Below are 14631 nucleotides of genomic sequence, written 5' to 3'. Positions count from 1 at the left end.
AATTGATTGTAATTTTGAAAATCTGTTCCAAAGTATTTTAATGCATAAAAGAGAGATTATGTACGAAAAAGTATGAAAAATGTATGCACTCAATAGTGGATAAGAGCAGCTGCTGAATTACTAAAAATACAAATGTAAATATGTTATCGTATACAAATGATAACAAATATGATATACAGTACACACAAGAGTGTGCAAAGCTGTCATCAAGGCAAATGGTGGCTACTTTGATGAATCTAAAATATATTTTTATTTGTTTTACACTTTTTTGGTTACTACATGATTCCATATGTTTTATTTCATAGTTTTGATGTCTTCACTATTATTCTACAACGTAGAAAATAGTACAAATAAATAAAAACCCTTGAATGAGTAGGTGTGTCCAAACTTTTGACTGGTACGGCATGTTTGGGCTTCTTGTGGTCAATTTGCAGTCATCGGCCAGCGGCTGAGTCTAGTTGATGATCCTCAACTCCAGTTGAGGTTTAACTTTTAGAGAATGTTTGGAACCAAATGCAATGCTTTTAGTTGTAGATATATTTAAGACCAGTTTATTATTAATCACCCATTCTGATAATGACTGTAACTCCTTATTTAGAATTTCAGTGAGCTCACTGGCTTTGGGTGCTGACATGTAGTGTGTGGAATCATCATGGTCATTCTAGCTTTAAAACACGTTTCTGTCCTGTATGTTGCGAGCGTTACTGTACCCTTTTCTCACGGTTGGCTGTTATTCCATCTGGTTGTTTTTAATCATGTAATCTGTATAGTAATACAGGATGCATTTGCATAAATATGAACATAAATCCTTCTACAACACATACTTCTCAATACCATTGTAATCACTTCTCATAGATAATTCATGAGAGCTTTCTCTGTAGGAATGTTGCTTTCAGCGATGTATCCACCACATGCATGGTATCCTTCATAAATTGGATATTGAGAATCATTTCCTGTGTATTTTTAATGTTGATGGTCTTTACTGTAATTACTCATTTACAGGTCATATAGACCTCTAACTGTTCAGTACTACAGGTTGGTGGCCTGAGGACTCAAAGCTGTGTGTTTTCAATTATGTTTTTTTGTTGGTTTGTTTGTTTCACCATTGGACCAATTCAAACCACTGTTTGTGCATGTTTGATGACTTGTTGTCTAGCACACCTCCCTCACCCAATCCTCCTACTGCAGCTTTAAAGTTGTGGTGTTTACAAAGATGTCACTACAGTTAAAAATGATGGATGGGATACATGTCACAAAATAACTTGCTTGGATGTTGAAATTATAGGTGTGTTGAAAAAACTGTTGATATGCAATTAACCTGTTGGGGATAGGGGCAGTATTTGCACGGCCGGATAAAAAACGTACCCGATTTAATCTGGTTACTACTCCTGCCCAGTAACTATAATCTTCATATAATTGTTTGATTTGGATAGAAAACACCCTAAAGTTTCTAAAACTGTTGGAATGGTGTCTGTGAGTATAACAGAACTCATTTGGCAGGCCAAAACCTGAGAAGATTCCAAACAGGAAGCGCTCTCTCTGACTATTTCTTGACCTTCTTGATCATCTCTATCCAAAACAGGGGATCTCTGGCATAACGTGACATTTTCTAACGTTCCCAAAGGCTCTCAGAAGGCGCCAGAATGTTGAATGGTGACTTTGCAGGCCATGGCTGAAAAACAGTAGCGCATTTGGATAGTGGTCGATCTGAGAACAATGAGACTGGGGGCGCGTGCACGAGTTGACACCATGTTTTTATTTTTTCGTCTTTGAACGAAAACAGGGTTTCCCGGTCGGAATATTAACGCTTTTTTACGAGATAAATCGCATAAAAATTGATTTTAAACAGCGTTTGACATGCTTCGAAGTACGGTAATGGAATATTTTGATTTTTTTGTCACGAAACGCGCCGTGCGCATCACCCTTCTTTACCCTTCGGATAGTGTCTTGAACGCACGAACAAAACGCCGCTATTTGGATATAACTATGGATTATTTGGAACCAAACCAACATTTGTTATTGAAGTAGAAGTCCTGGGAGTGCATTCTGACGAAGAACAGCAAAGGTAATCCAATTTTTCTTATAGTAAATCTGAGTTTGGTAAGTAGCAAACTTGGTGGGTGTCAAAATAGCTAGCCCGTGATGGCCGGGCTATCTACTCAGAATATTGCAAAATGTGCTTTCACCGAAAAGCTACTTTAAAATCAGACACCGCGATTGCATAAAGGAGTTCTGTATCTATAATTCTTAAAATAATTGTTATGTTTGTTGTGAACGTTTATCGTGAGTAATTTAGTAAATTCACCGGAAGTGTTCGCAAGCGTCCCACCTAGCCCATAGAGGTTAATAAAGTCCTATATGAAATCAAAAGCAGATCATTATAGGGATTTATTGTTCTATGTTGACACACTTTCTTAGTTGGTTTCCATGTTAACCTATTTTGGATAGGGGGCAGTATCTTCACGGCCGGATAAAAAACGTATCCGATTTAATCTGGTTACTACTCCTGTCCAGAAACTAGAATATGCATATAATTAGTATATTTGGATAGAAAACACTCTAAAGTTTCTAAAACTGTTTGAATGGTGTCTGTGAGTATAACAGAACTCATATGGCAGGCCAAAACCTGAGAAGATTCCATTCAGGAAGTGCCCTGTCTGACAATTTGTTCTCCTTCTAGGGCATCTCTATCAAAAATACAGCATCTCTGCTGTAACGTGACATTTTCTAAGGCTTCCATTGGCTCTAGGAAGGCGCCAGAAAGTGGAATGAGAGCTCTCCAGTCTCTGGGCGAAAAGCAGGTGTTTTTGTGAGTGGTCCTTCTGAGAACAATGACACTGAGGCGCGCGTGCACGAGACGACTCCATTTTTTTCTTTCAGTGTTTGAATGAACACAACGTCGCCCGGTTGAAATATTATCGCTATTTTACAAGAAAAATAGCATAAAAAATTATTTTAAACAGCGTTTGACATGCTTCGAAGTACGGTAATGGAATATTTTGAAATGTTTTTGAATATAACTATGGATTATTTGGAACCAAAACAACATTTGTTGTTGAAGTAGAAGTCCTGGGAGTGCATTCTGACGAAGAACAGCAAAGGTAATCCAATTTTTCTAATAGTAATTCTGAGTTTAGGTTGTCCCAAACTTCAATTTCTCAAACATATGAATATTTTACACTATTTTAAAGACAAGACTCTCCTTTATCCTCTCTAGGCTAGGCGGGACGAATTCGTCCCACCTACGTAACAGCCACTGCTATCCTGTGGCGCGATTTTCAAAACCTTCAAAATCCTATTACTTCAATTTCTCAAACATATGACTATTTTACAGCCATTTAAAGACAAGACTCTCGTTAATCTAACCACACTGTCCGATTTCAAAAAGGCTTTACAACGAAAGCAAAACATTAGATTATGTCAGCAGAGTACCAAGCCAGAAATAATCAGACACCCATTTTTCAAGCCAGCATATAATGTCACATAAACCCAGAAGACAGCTAAATGCAGCACTCACCTTTGATGATCTTCATCAGATGACAACCCTAGGACATTATGTTATACAATACATGCATGTTTTGTTCAATCAAGTTCATATTTATATCAAAAACCAGCTTTTTACATTAGCATGTGACGTTCAGAACTAGCATACCCCCCGCAAACTTCCGGGGAATTCGCTAACATTTTACTAAATTACTCACGATAAACGTTCACAAAAAGCATAACAATTATTTTAAGAATTATAGATACAGACCTCCTCTATGCACTCGATATGTCCGATTTTAAAATAGCTTTTTGGTGAAAGCACATTTTGCAATATTCTAAGTACATAGCCCAGGCATCACGGGCTCGCTATTTAGACACCCGGCAAGTTTAGCACTCACCATAATCATATTTACTATTATAAAAGTTTCATTACCTTTTGTTGTCTTCGTCAGAATACACACCCAGGACTGCTACTTCAATAACAAATGTTGGTTTGGTCCAAAATAATCCATCGTTATATCCGAATAGCGGCGTTTTGTTCGTGCGTTCCAGACACTATCCGAAATAGTAAAGAAGTGTCACGCGCATGGCGCAATTCGTGACAATAAAATTCGAAGTATTCCATTATCGTACTTCGAAGCATGTCAACCGCTGTTTAAAATCAATTTTTACGACATTTTTCTCGTAGAAAAGCGATAATATTCCGACAGGGAATCTCCTTTTCGGCAAACAGAGGAAAAAATCCCAAAGGCGGGGGCGGTCGGGGTCACGCGCATAAGCCAGTGTCTCTTGATCGGCCACTTGAGAAAGGCGATAATGTGTTTCAGCCTGGGGCTGGAATGACGACATTCTGTTTTTTCCCGGGCTCTGAGCGCCTATGGACGACGTGGGAAGTGTCACGTTAGAGCAGAGATCCTTAGTAAATGATAGAGATGGAAAAGAAGTTCAACAAATGGTCAGACAGGCCACTTCCTGTAAAGGAATCTCTCAGGTTTTGACCTGCCATTTGAGTTCTGTTATACTCACAGACACCATTCAAACAGTTTTAGAAAATTTTGGGTGTTTTCTATCCATATGTAATAAGTATATGCATATTCTAGTTACTGGGTAGGAGTGGTAACCAGATTAAATCGGGTATGTTTTTTATCCAGCCGTGTCAATGCTGCCCCCTAGCCCTAACAGGTTATCTAACCACATTGTCCGATTTCAAAAAGGCTTTACAATGAAAGCAAAACATTAGATTATGTCAGGAGAGTACCCTCCCAAAAATAATCACACAGCCATTTTCAAAGCAAGCATATATGTCACAAAAACCAAAACCACAGCTAAATGCAGCACTAACCTTGTGATGATCTTCATCAGATGACACTCCTAGGACATTATGTTATACAATACATGCATGTTTTGTTCAATCAAGTTCATATTTATATCAAAAAACAGCTTTTTACATTAGCATGTGATGTTCAGAACTAGCATACCCACCGCAAACTTCCGGTGAATTTGCTAAATTACTCACGATAAACGTTCACAAAAAAACATAATGATTTTAAGAATTATAGATACAGAACTCCTTTATGCAATCGCGGTGTCAGATTTTAAAATAGCTTTTCGGTGAAAGCACATTTTGCAATATTCTGAGTACATAGCCCGGCCATCACGGCTAGCTAATTTGACACCCACCAAGTTTGGCCCTCACCAAACTCAGATTTACTATAAGAAAATTTGGACAGGTTAAGTCATTCCACAGATTCTCAATTAGATTGAGGTCTTGGCTTTGACTAGGCCATTCCAAGACATTTAAATGTTTCCCCTTAAACCACTCGAGTGTTGCTTTAGCAGTATGCTTAGGGTCATTATCCTGCTGGAAGGTGAACCTTTGTCCCAAATCTCTGGAAGACTGAAACAGGTTTCCCTCAAGAATTTCCCTGTATTTAGCAGCATCCATAATTCCTTCAATTCAGACCAGTTTCCCAGTCCCTGCCAATGAAAAACATCCCCACAGCATGTTGCTGCCACCACCATGCTTCACTGTGGGGATTGTGTTCTCGGGGTGATGGGAGGTGTTGGGTTTGCGCCAGACATAGCGTTTTCCTTGATGGCCAAAAAGTTACATTTTAGTCTCATCTGACCAGGGTACTTTCGACCATATGATTGGGGAGTCTCCCACATGCCTTTTTGCAAACACCAAATGTGTTTGCTTATTTCTTTCTTTAAGCAATGGCTTTTTTACATTTATATTTACATTTTAGTCATTTAGCAGACGCTCTTATCCAGAGCCACTTACAGTAGTGAATGCATACATTTCAATTCATTTCATTAATTAAAAAAAAATATAATTCCCCCATACATTTTTCTGGCCACTCTTCCATAAAGCCCAGCTCTGTGGAGTGTACGGCTTGGATAGATACTCCAATCTCCGCTGTGGAGCTTTGCAGCTCCTTCAGTGTTATCTTTGGTCTTTTTTTTGCCTCTCTGATTAATGCCCTCCTTGCCTGGTCCATGAGTTTTGGTGGGCGGCCCTCTTTTGGCAGGTTTGTTGTGGCGCCATGTTCTTTCCATTTTTTAATAACAGATTTAATGGTGGTCCGTGGGATGTTCAAAGTTTCAGATATTTTTTTTATAACCCAACCCTGACCTGTTTGGAGGGCTCTTTGGTCTTCATATTGCCGCTTGCTTGGTGGTGCCCCTTGCTTAGCGGTGTTGCAGACTCTGGGGCCTTTCAGAACATGTGACACTTAAATAAAGTCCACCTGTGTGCAATCTAACTAATGTGTCTTCTGAAGGTAATTGGTTGCACCAGATTTTATTTAGGGGCTTCATAGCAAATAACAAGTTATTTTCTTTCATTTCACTTCACCAATTTGGACTATTTTGTGTATGTCCATTACATGAAATCCAATTAAAAATCAATTTAAATTACAGGTTGTAATGCAACAAAATAAGAAATACACCATAAATACTTTTGCAAGGCACTGTACATATCTACCTTCATCACTCCAGTATCCCTGTACATTGTAAATATGGTATTGGAACTGACCTTTCATATAGTATAATTACTTACTATGTTCTTCATATTTCTCATGTGTTTGTTCTAGTATTACATTGTTATTGCATTGTTTGGTTTTGAGTTCGCAAGGCATTTCACTGTACTTGTGCATGTGAGATTAAAACATTAGGAGTAAGGCAGGGCACACTGCTCCGCTATAAACTATAATTTATTCTTCACACCAGAGTGACGGAGAAGAAGCATCTCTCACATGATTGTTGACATCCTTTTTAGACCTATCAAATCCCCCAACAAAGCATGCATTAAATTGTAGTATGTATTTCCCCACAGAAGTGAAAGTATGGGCATCCAGATACATCTGTCCTGCAGGTACCTTTGCCCAAGAAGAGGTGCACCATATTTTGGAGAGGATTGAGTAAATGTGCATACATACCCCGGATACATTCAGAATTTGACTGGATAACAGACCTAGTCAGATTAACTCTGTGGTTTTGTAATAGCTAAACTAGTATACTCCCTGTGCTTGCTTTACTGGTCAAGCAACCTCAGCAGAGCGGCAACATAGTTGAAATCTGCTCAAGCCGCAAGATGGCTAATGTTAAAATTGTTATTGCCACCAAAGTGATGTTGCCTATACAGGTAATAAGTCTTCTCTCCTGCTCTGTCTGGCTAGTAAGAGTTGACGCTGGTGGCCACTGCGGTCTCCCCGTGCTTGTTCTTCGCTCTGCAGATGTATCTCCAGGTAATCTACGGCCATGATGCTCTGGGAGATGCGGGTGATGTGTCCCATTCCTCTGTTGATCAGCCTCCATGAGTCATGCACACTAATAGGACGGAGGTCCTGAACAGCGCACAGAGAATGAAAGAACTGGGTCAGAATTATACCTCCAAAAGGAGATTGATTGAGCCATTTCCCAGGCGCGAGATAACAAAAGGAGGGTGAAATGTAGAGTAAGGAAAGAATTTATTAAATGTGTTATTCTTTATTTAACCAGGAAGACACCATTGAGGTCAAAATACCGCTTTCACAAGCTGAAGAGATGAAGCATCACTGAGAAAAGGTGACCTCCAGTTTACCTGGCCAGGATAGGTCCATGTGAAGCTGAGATCCACCTCTGGTTCCCCCAGGACAGTACAGGTGATGTTGATATTGTCTCTTCTCGCAGAGGAAAAGGAAGCTTCAATGGTAACGTAGGGTGGGCCACTGGGCACTGTCAACAGAGTTAATGAACGACAAACCACAGAATTAAATAGGACATTTAATATAGGATCTCTATGGGACAAACCATTTTATTGACCAAGTGCTGTCCAGATGTGGTTACAGCTGTCACCGACGGTTTTAGGACAGAACACATTTCTAGTTGTCAGTAATCGTTAAAGTAAGACAAAAAAACACTGTACTTTCTATAGTAAAGTATATTTTTTATCTCTAGGATTGGAAACTTACTTGGTCAACCTTAATCCTATTTTCTACCTGCCTGTCAAAGCTGAAGTGAGAGATTTGATATCACCTGACACACACCATTTCATAAATTCACCACTGATCGAACACACTTAAAGCAGCCAAAGCGAGTCCATGTTTCCACTGCCATAGGCACAGGTCCAATTAAACAAAGAGCCGTACCGTATCATGGAATCGTCTTTCGATAACTCAGTGAAAAACACTATTCCTGGAAGCCGATGATGTACAGACAAAGTCTGCGTCCAAACTGGCAACCTATTTCCTTAATAGTTTTTTGACCAGGGCACATAGGGAGGTAAACCTGTAATCAATTCCAAATCAAATTTTATTTGTCACAGGAACCGAATACAACAGGTGTCGGTAGACCTTAGTGAAATGCTTACTTACAAGCCCTTAATTTTTCTTAACCTCTCTGGGGTATGTGGGACACACTATTCAACAGCCATGAAATAGCAGGGCGACAAATTCAAAACAACAAAAATCTCATAATTCAAATCTCAAACATTCAACTATTATATCCCATTTTAAAGATACGCTTCTCGTTAATCCAACCACATTGTCCGATTTCAAAAAGGCTTTACGGCGAAAGCAAATTTTGCAATAATCTGAGTACAGCGCTCAGATATGAAAACAAGCCATACAGATACCCGCCATTTTGGAGTCAACAGAAATGACAAAATTACATTATAAATATTCACTTACCTTTGATGATCTTCATCAGAATGCACTCCCAGGAATCCCAGTTCCACAATAAATGTTTGTTTTGTTCGATAAAGTTCATATTTATGTCCAAATACCTCCATTTTGTTCACGCGTTTAGTCCACTACTCCAAATGCAGGAAGCGTGCGCAAAATGTCACGACGAAAAGTTAAAAAAAGTTATATTTACGTTCGTAGAAACATGTCAAACGATGTATAGCATCAATCTTTAGGATGTTTTTATCATAAATCTGCAATAATATTCCAACCGGACAATTCCAATGTCTTCAAAAAAGAAAAGGAACACAGCTAACTCTCACGGGAGTGCGCGCCACTGGACTCATGTCATTCTCTCAGTCATCTGACTCCAGGACCTCTTATTCTCTCCCCAGTCACAGTAAAAGCATGAAACAACGTTCTAAAGACTGTTGACATCTAGTGGAAGCCTTAGGAAGTGCAAAATGAAGTCACTGTATACTGTATAGGCAATCACTTGAAAAACTACAAACCTCAGATTTCCACACTTCCTGGTTGGATTTTTCTCAGGTTTTTGCCTGCCATATGAGTTCTGTTATACTCACAGACATCATTCAAACAGTTTTAGAAACGTCAGTGTTTTCTATCCAAATCTACTAATAATATGCACATCCTAACTTCTGAGCCTGAGTAGCAGGCAGTTTACTACGGGCACGCCTTTCATCCGGATGTCAAAATACTGCCCCCTACCCTAGAGAAGTTAACTGCATTGTTAGTTAAGTGTTTAGTAAAACAATAGATGAGTAAAATGTTTTAAAATAACAGTAACAAATAATTAAAGAGCAACAGTAAAATAAAAATAGCGAGGCTATATACAGGGGTACCGGTACAGAGTCAATGTGCGGGGGCACAGGTTAGTCAAGGTAATTTGTACATGTAGAGTTAAAATGACTATGCATAGATAATAAACAGCAGCAGCAGTGTAAAAGAAGGGGGGGGGGGGCAATGCAAATAGTCTGGGTAGCCATTTGATTAGAAGCCTCGTGGACCTAGACTTGGCGCTCCGGTACAACTTGCCGTGCAGTAGCAGAGAGAACAGTCTATTACTAGGGTGGCTGGAGTCTTTGACAATTTTTAGGGCCTTCCTCTGACATCTGCCTGGTATAGAGGTCTTGGATGGCAGGAAGCTTGGCCCCAGTGGTGTAATGGGCCGTATGCACTACCCTCTGTAGTGCCTTGCGGTCGGAGGCCGAGCAATTGCCATACCAGGCAGTGATGCAACCTGTCAGGATGTCAGTCAGGATGCTTGCGATGGTCCAGCTGTAGAACTTCGAGGATCTGAGGACCAATGCCAAATCTTTTCAGTCTCCTGAGGGGGAATAGGCCTTGTCGTGCCCTCTCCACGACTGGCTTGGTGTGTTTGGACCATGATAGTTTGTTGTTGATGTGGACACCAAGGAAATTGAAGCTTCTCTACCTGCTCCACTACAGCCCTGGCGATGAGAATGGGGGCGTGCTCGGTACTCATTTTTCCTGTAGTTCACAATCATCTCCTTTGTCTTGATCACGTTGAGGGAGAGGTTGTTTTCCTGGCACCACACGGCCAGGTCTCTGACCTCCTACCTATAGGCTGTCTCGTCGTTGACCAGGCCTACCACTGTTATGTCATCAGAAAACTTAATGATGGTGTTGGAGTCGTGCCTGGCCATTCAGTCATGAGTGAACAGGGAGTACAGAGCACGCGCCACTGAGGGGCCCCCATGTTGAGGATTAGCATGGCGGATCTGTTGTTACCTACCCTTACCACCTGGGGGCGATCCATCAGGAAGCTTAGTGATGAGCTTTGAGGGCACTATAGTGTTGCACGCTGAGCTGTAGTCAATGAATAGCACAGGTCGGCAGTCATTTAGGCAGGTTACCTTAGTGTGCTCGGGCACAGGGACATGATGGTCTGCTTGAAACATGTTGGTGTTACAGACTCAGTCAGGGACAGGTGGGAAATGTCAGTGCCAATTGATCAGCGCATGCTCGGACTACATGTCCTGGTATCTGGCCCTGCGGCCTTCTGAATGTTAACCTGTTAATTTGTTCTCCTTCTGTGGCATCTCTATCAAAAATACAGCATCTCTGCTGTAACGTGACATTTTCTAAGGCTTCCATTGGCTCTCAGAAGGCGCCAGAAAGTGGAACGACGTCTCTGCAGTCTCTGGGTGAAAAACAGCAGGAGTTTTTGTGAGTGGTCAGGCAGGGAACAATGACACTGGAGTGCGTGTCCATGAGAGGACTCCATGTTTTTCTTTCAGTCTTTGAATGAATACAACGTCGCCCGGTTGGAATATTATCGCTATTTTACGAGAAAAATCGCATAAAAATTGATTTTATACAGCGTTTGACATGCTTCGAAGTACGGTAATGGAATATTTTGAAATTTGTTGTCACGAAATGCGCTCGCGCATCACCCGGATAGTGACCTCAACACACAAACAAAACGGAGCTATTTCAATATAACTATGGATTATTTCGAACCAAAACAACATTTGTTGTTGAAGTAGAAGTCCTGGGAGTGCATTCTGACGAAGAACAGCAAAGGTAATTCAATTTTTCTTATAGTAAATCTGAGTTTGGTGAGGGCCAAACTTGGTGGGTGTCAAATTCGCTAGCCATGATGGCTGGGCTATCTACTCAGAATATTGCAAAATGTGCTTTCGCCGAAAAGCTATTTTAAAATCTGACATCGCGATTGCATAAAGGAGTTCTGTATCTATAATTCTTAAAATAATTGTTATGTTTTTTGTGAACGTTTATCGTGAGTAATTTAGTAAATTCACCGGAAGTTTGCGGTGGGTATGCTAGTTCTGAACATCACATGCTAATGTAAAAAGCTGTTTTTTGATATAAATATGAACTTGATTGAACAAAACATGCATGTATTGTATAACATAATGTCCTAGGAGTGTCATCTGATGAAGATCATCAAAGGTTAATGCTGCATTTAGCTGTGGTTTTGGTTTTTGTGACATATATGCTTGCTTTGAAAATGTCTGTGTGATTATTTTTGGCAGGGTACTCTCCTGACATAATCTAATGTTTTGCTTTCGCTGTGAAGCCTTTTTGAAATTGGACAGTGTGGTTAGATTAACGAGAGTGTTATCTTTAAAATGGTGTAAAATAGTAATATGTTTGAGAAATTGAAGCGTCCCACCTTGCCCAGGGAGGTTAAAGGTCTTACTCACATCTGCTACGAAGAGCATGATCACACAGTCGTCCAGAACAGCTGATGCTCTCATGCATGTTTCAGTGTTACTTGCCTCAAAGCGAGAAAATAAGTAATTTAGCTCATCTGGTAGGCTCGTGTCACTGGGCAACTCACGGCTGTGCTTCCCTTTGTAGTCTGTAATAGTTTGCAAGCCCTGCCACATCTGACAAGCGTCTCAGCCAGTGTAGTACGAGTCAATCTTAGTCCTGTATTGACGCTTTGCCTGTGTGATGGTTCTTCGGAGGGCATAGAGGGATTTCTTTTAAGCTTCCGGGTTAGAGTCACGCTCCTTGAAAGCGGCAGCTTTACCCTTTAGCTCAGTGCGTATGTCACCTGTAATCCATGGCTTCTGGTTGGGGTATGTACAAACAGTCACTGTGGGGACGACGTCGTCCATGCACTTATTTATGAAGCCAGTGACTGATGTGGTTTACTCCTCAATGCCATCGGGAAAGAATCCCGGAACATATTCCAGTCTGTGTTAGCTAGCAAAACAGTCCTGTTGCTTAGCATCTGCTTCATCTGACCACTTTTTTATTGACTGAGTCACTGGTGCTTCCTGCTTTAGTTTTTGCTTGTAAGCAGGAATCAGGAGGATAGAATTATGGCCATATTTGCCAAATGAAGGGCAGTGGAGAGCTTTGTACCCGTCTCTGTGTGTGGAATAAAGGTGGTCGAGTTTTTTCCCCCTCTGGTTGAACATTTAACATGCTGGTAGAAATTAGGTGAAACAGAATTAAGTTTCCCTGCATTAAAGTCCCCGGCCACTAGGAGTGCCGCCTCGTTTTCTAGTTTTTTTATGACCGTATACAGCTCAGTGCCAGCATCGGTTTGTGGTGGTAAATAGACAACTACGAAGAAAATAGATGAAAACTCTTGGTAAATAGTGTGGTCTACACCTTATCATAAGATAGGCGAGCAAAACCTTGACTTCCTTAGATTTCGTGCACCAGCTGTTTACAAATATACATAGACCGCCACTCCTTGTCTTATAAGCTGTTGTTCTATCCTGACGAAAAAAACATAAAACCCGCCAGCTGTATGTTATTCATGTCGTCGTTCAGCAAAGACTCAATGAAACAAAAGGTATTACAGTCCCGTTGGTAGGATATACGTTTTCATAGTTCTTCTATTTTATTATCCAATGATTGTACATTGGCTAAAAGGACCGATAGTAAAGGCAGATTACTCACTTGCTGTCGGATCCTTACCAGGCACCCACACTTACGTCCCCGATATCTCCATCTCTTTCTCCTGTGAATGACGGAGATGAGGGCCTTGTGTCTGGAGTAAATCCTTCGCGTCCGACTCAAAGAAAAAAATCTTCTTCCAGTACGGGGTGAGTAATCATTGTTCTGATATCTAGAAGCTATTTTTGGTCATAAGACACTGTGGCTGAAACATTATGTACAAATAAGTTACAAAGCGTAAATAAAAACACAATTGCACAATTGGTTAGGGGACCGTAAAATGGCAGCCATCTCTGGCACCATTATCATTGAATTGTGGTAATTGTGAAATGGCTTTGCCTTTCAGTTATTGTTTAACATAATTCAAATTAGATACATCACATTCCCATCTGTTGGGCTATAATGTACATTATCATTAATTTTTTTACTTTTGGGGTTTACTGACAAGCAACTTATGTTAGTGTGAGCACAAGTATTGTGATCTATTGTGGGGTGGCTTTGGTCACGGCCTTACAGTAAAACACTCCCTGGTGCTCTGGACTGGGGTTCTGGAGGATGAAGCCCTTGGTTGGGTCATAGGAGACAAGCATCCCGTCCACCTCCATCTCCTCTGGGGGGACCTCTTTGTGACACCTTGGCCAGCTGACTGCTCACACGACAGGGTATAACAGCAGGCCTGTCCGTACGCAGATAGATGATCTCAAAGTGGATGGCAGAAGGGACGAAGAGTTCGTCCTTGTCTGGTTGGAGGGGAAGGGGGGGACGAGGGTAGAGATGATTTTTTGAAGTGAGTTAATTCAAGAATTTTAATATAGTCTGAATGGCAGCGATAACATTCTTATATAGGTTGTTAGGTTAATCAAGTATAAACAGTAAATAGTGTTACAGTAGAGGCACCCTGCTCACCTGTGAAGTAGATGTAAGTGCTGGAGGTGCGGTCATGGTCTTTGAGACACTCAGATCCATCACAAAGTATGACCCAGCAGCTGTACGCCCCTGTGTCGGCTGCAGATATCTGACGTCAGGATCAACTGGCTGTACTTGTCACTCTGCTTGATGCTGAATGTTGGGAGTGAAAGAAAGGGAACACTAACATTACAGATCATTGTTAGGTTACTATCAGCTGGAGGCATAGTGATTTGACACTGAACAAGTGATCTCTTAATGGCTCCATCCCAAATGGCACACTACTTTTGACCAAAGCCCTAGGGAGCCATTTGGGACCCATCCTTCAGGTCACCCGAGTCGGGAGTCATTGAAGGTGTCCAGGTAGGTAGGGTAGGACCAGCCGATGTTACTGCCTTTACAACGTAACTCTATGTCCAGACCTCAACCACTCCAACTCACATCTGTCTGTAGTCTATTCCATTTAGTTTGATAGATAGTTTGGTATAAATTATGGATATGTCGATTCTGTTATTTAGGGGTTGGTTTAACCTGTTTAGGATAGGGGGCAGTATTTTCACGGCCGGATAAAAAACGTACCCGATTTAATCTGGTTATTACTCCTGCCCAGAAACTAGAATATGCATATAAGTGTTTGATTTGGATAGAA

General features: G+C 40.9%; 1 pseudogene across 1 annotated transcript; it reads right to left on the bottom strand.

Moving 5' to 3' along the window:
• Positions 1–6273: 6273 nt before the first annotated feature.
• Positions 6274–14332, bottom strand: LOC106586051 (platelet-derived growth factor receptor-like protein; annotated as a pseudogene). Its single transcript, XR_014382687.1, has 5 exons — positions 14301–14332; positions 13983–14135; positions 13564–13816; positions 7571–7776; positions 6274–7334 (listed from the first exon to the last, which is right to left on the bottom strand). The product of XR_014382687.1 is annotated as a platelet-derived growth factor receptor-like protein (transcript).
• Between the last annotated feature and the right edge of the window lie 299 nt (positions 14333–14631).

The sequence above is a fragment of the Salmo salar genome, chromosome 25 (assembly GCF_965601325.2).
Source record: "Salmo salar chromosome 25, fSalSal1, whole genome shotgun sequence".
In the NCBI taxonomy this organism is placed as follows: Eukaryota; Metazoa; Chordata; class Actinopteri; order Salmoniformes; family Salmonidae; genus Salmo; species Salmo salar.
The sequence above is the reverse complement of the archived record's forward strand: the minus strand, read 5'-3'. Positions and strand labels throughout refer to the sequence as shown.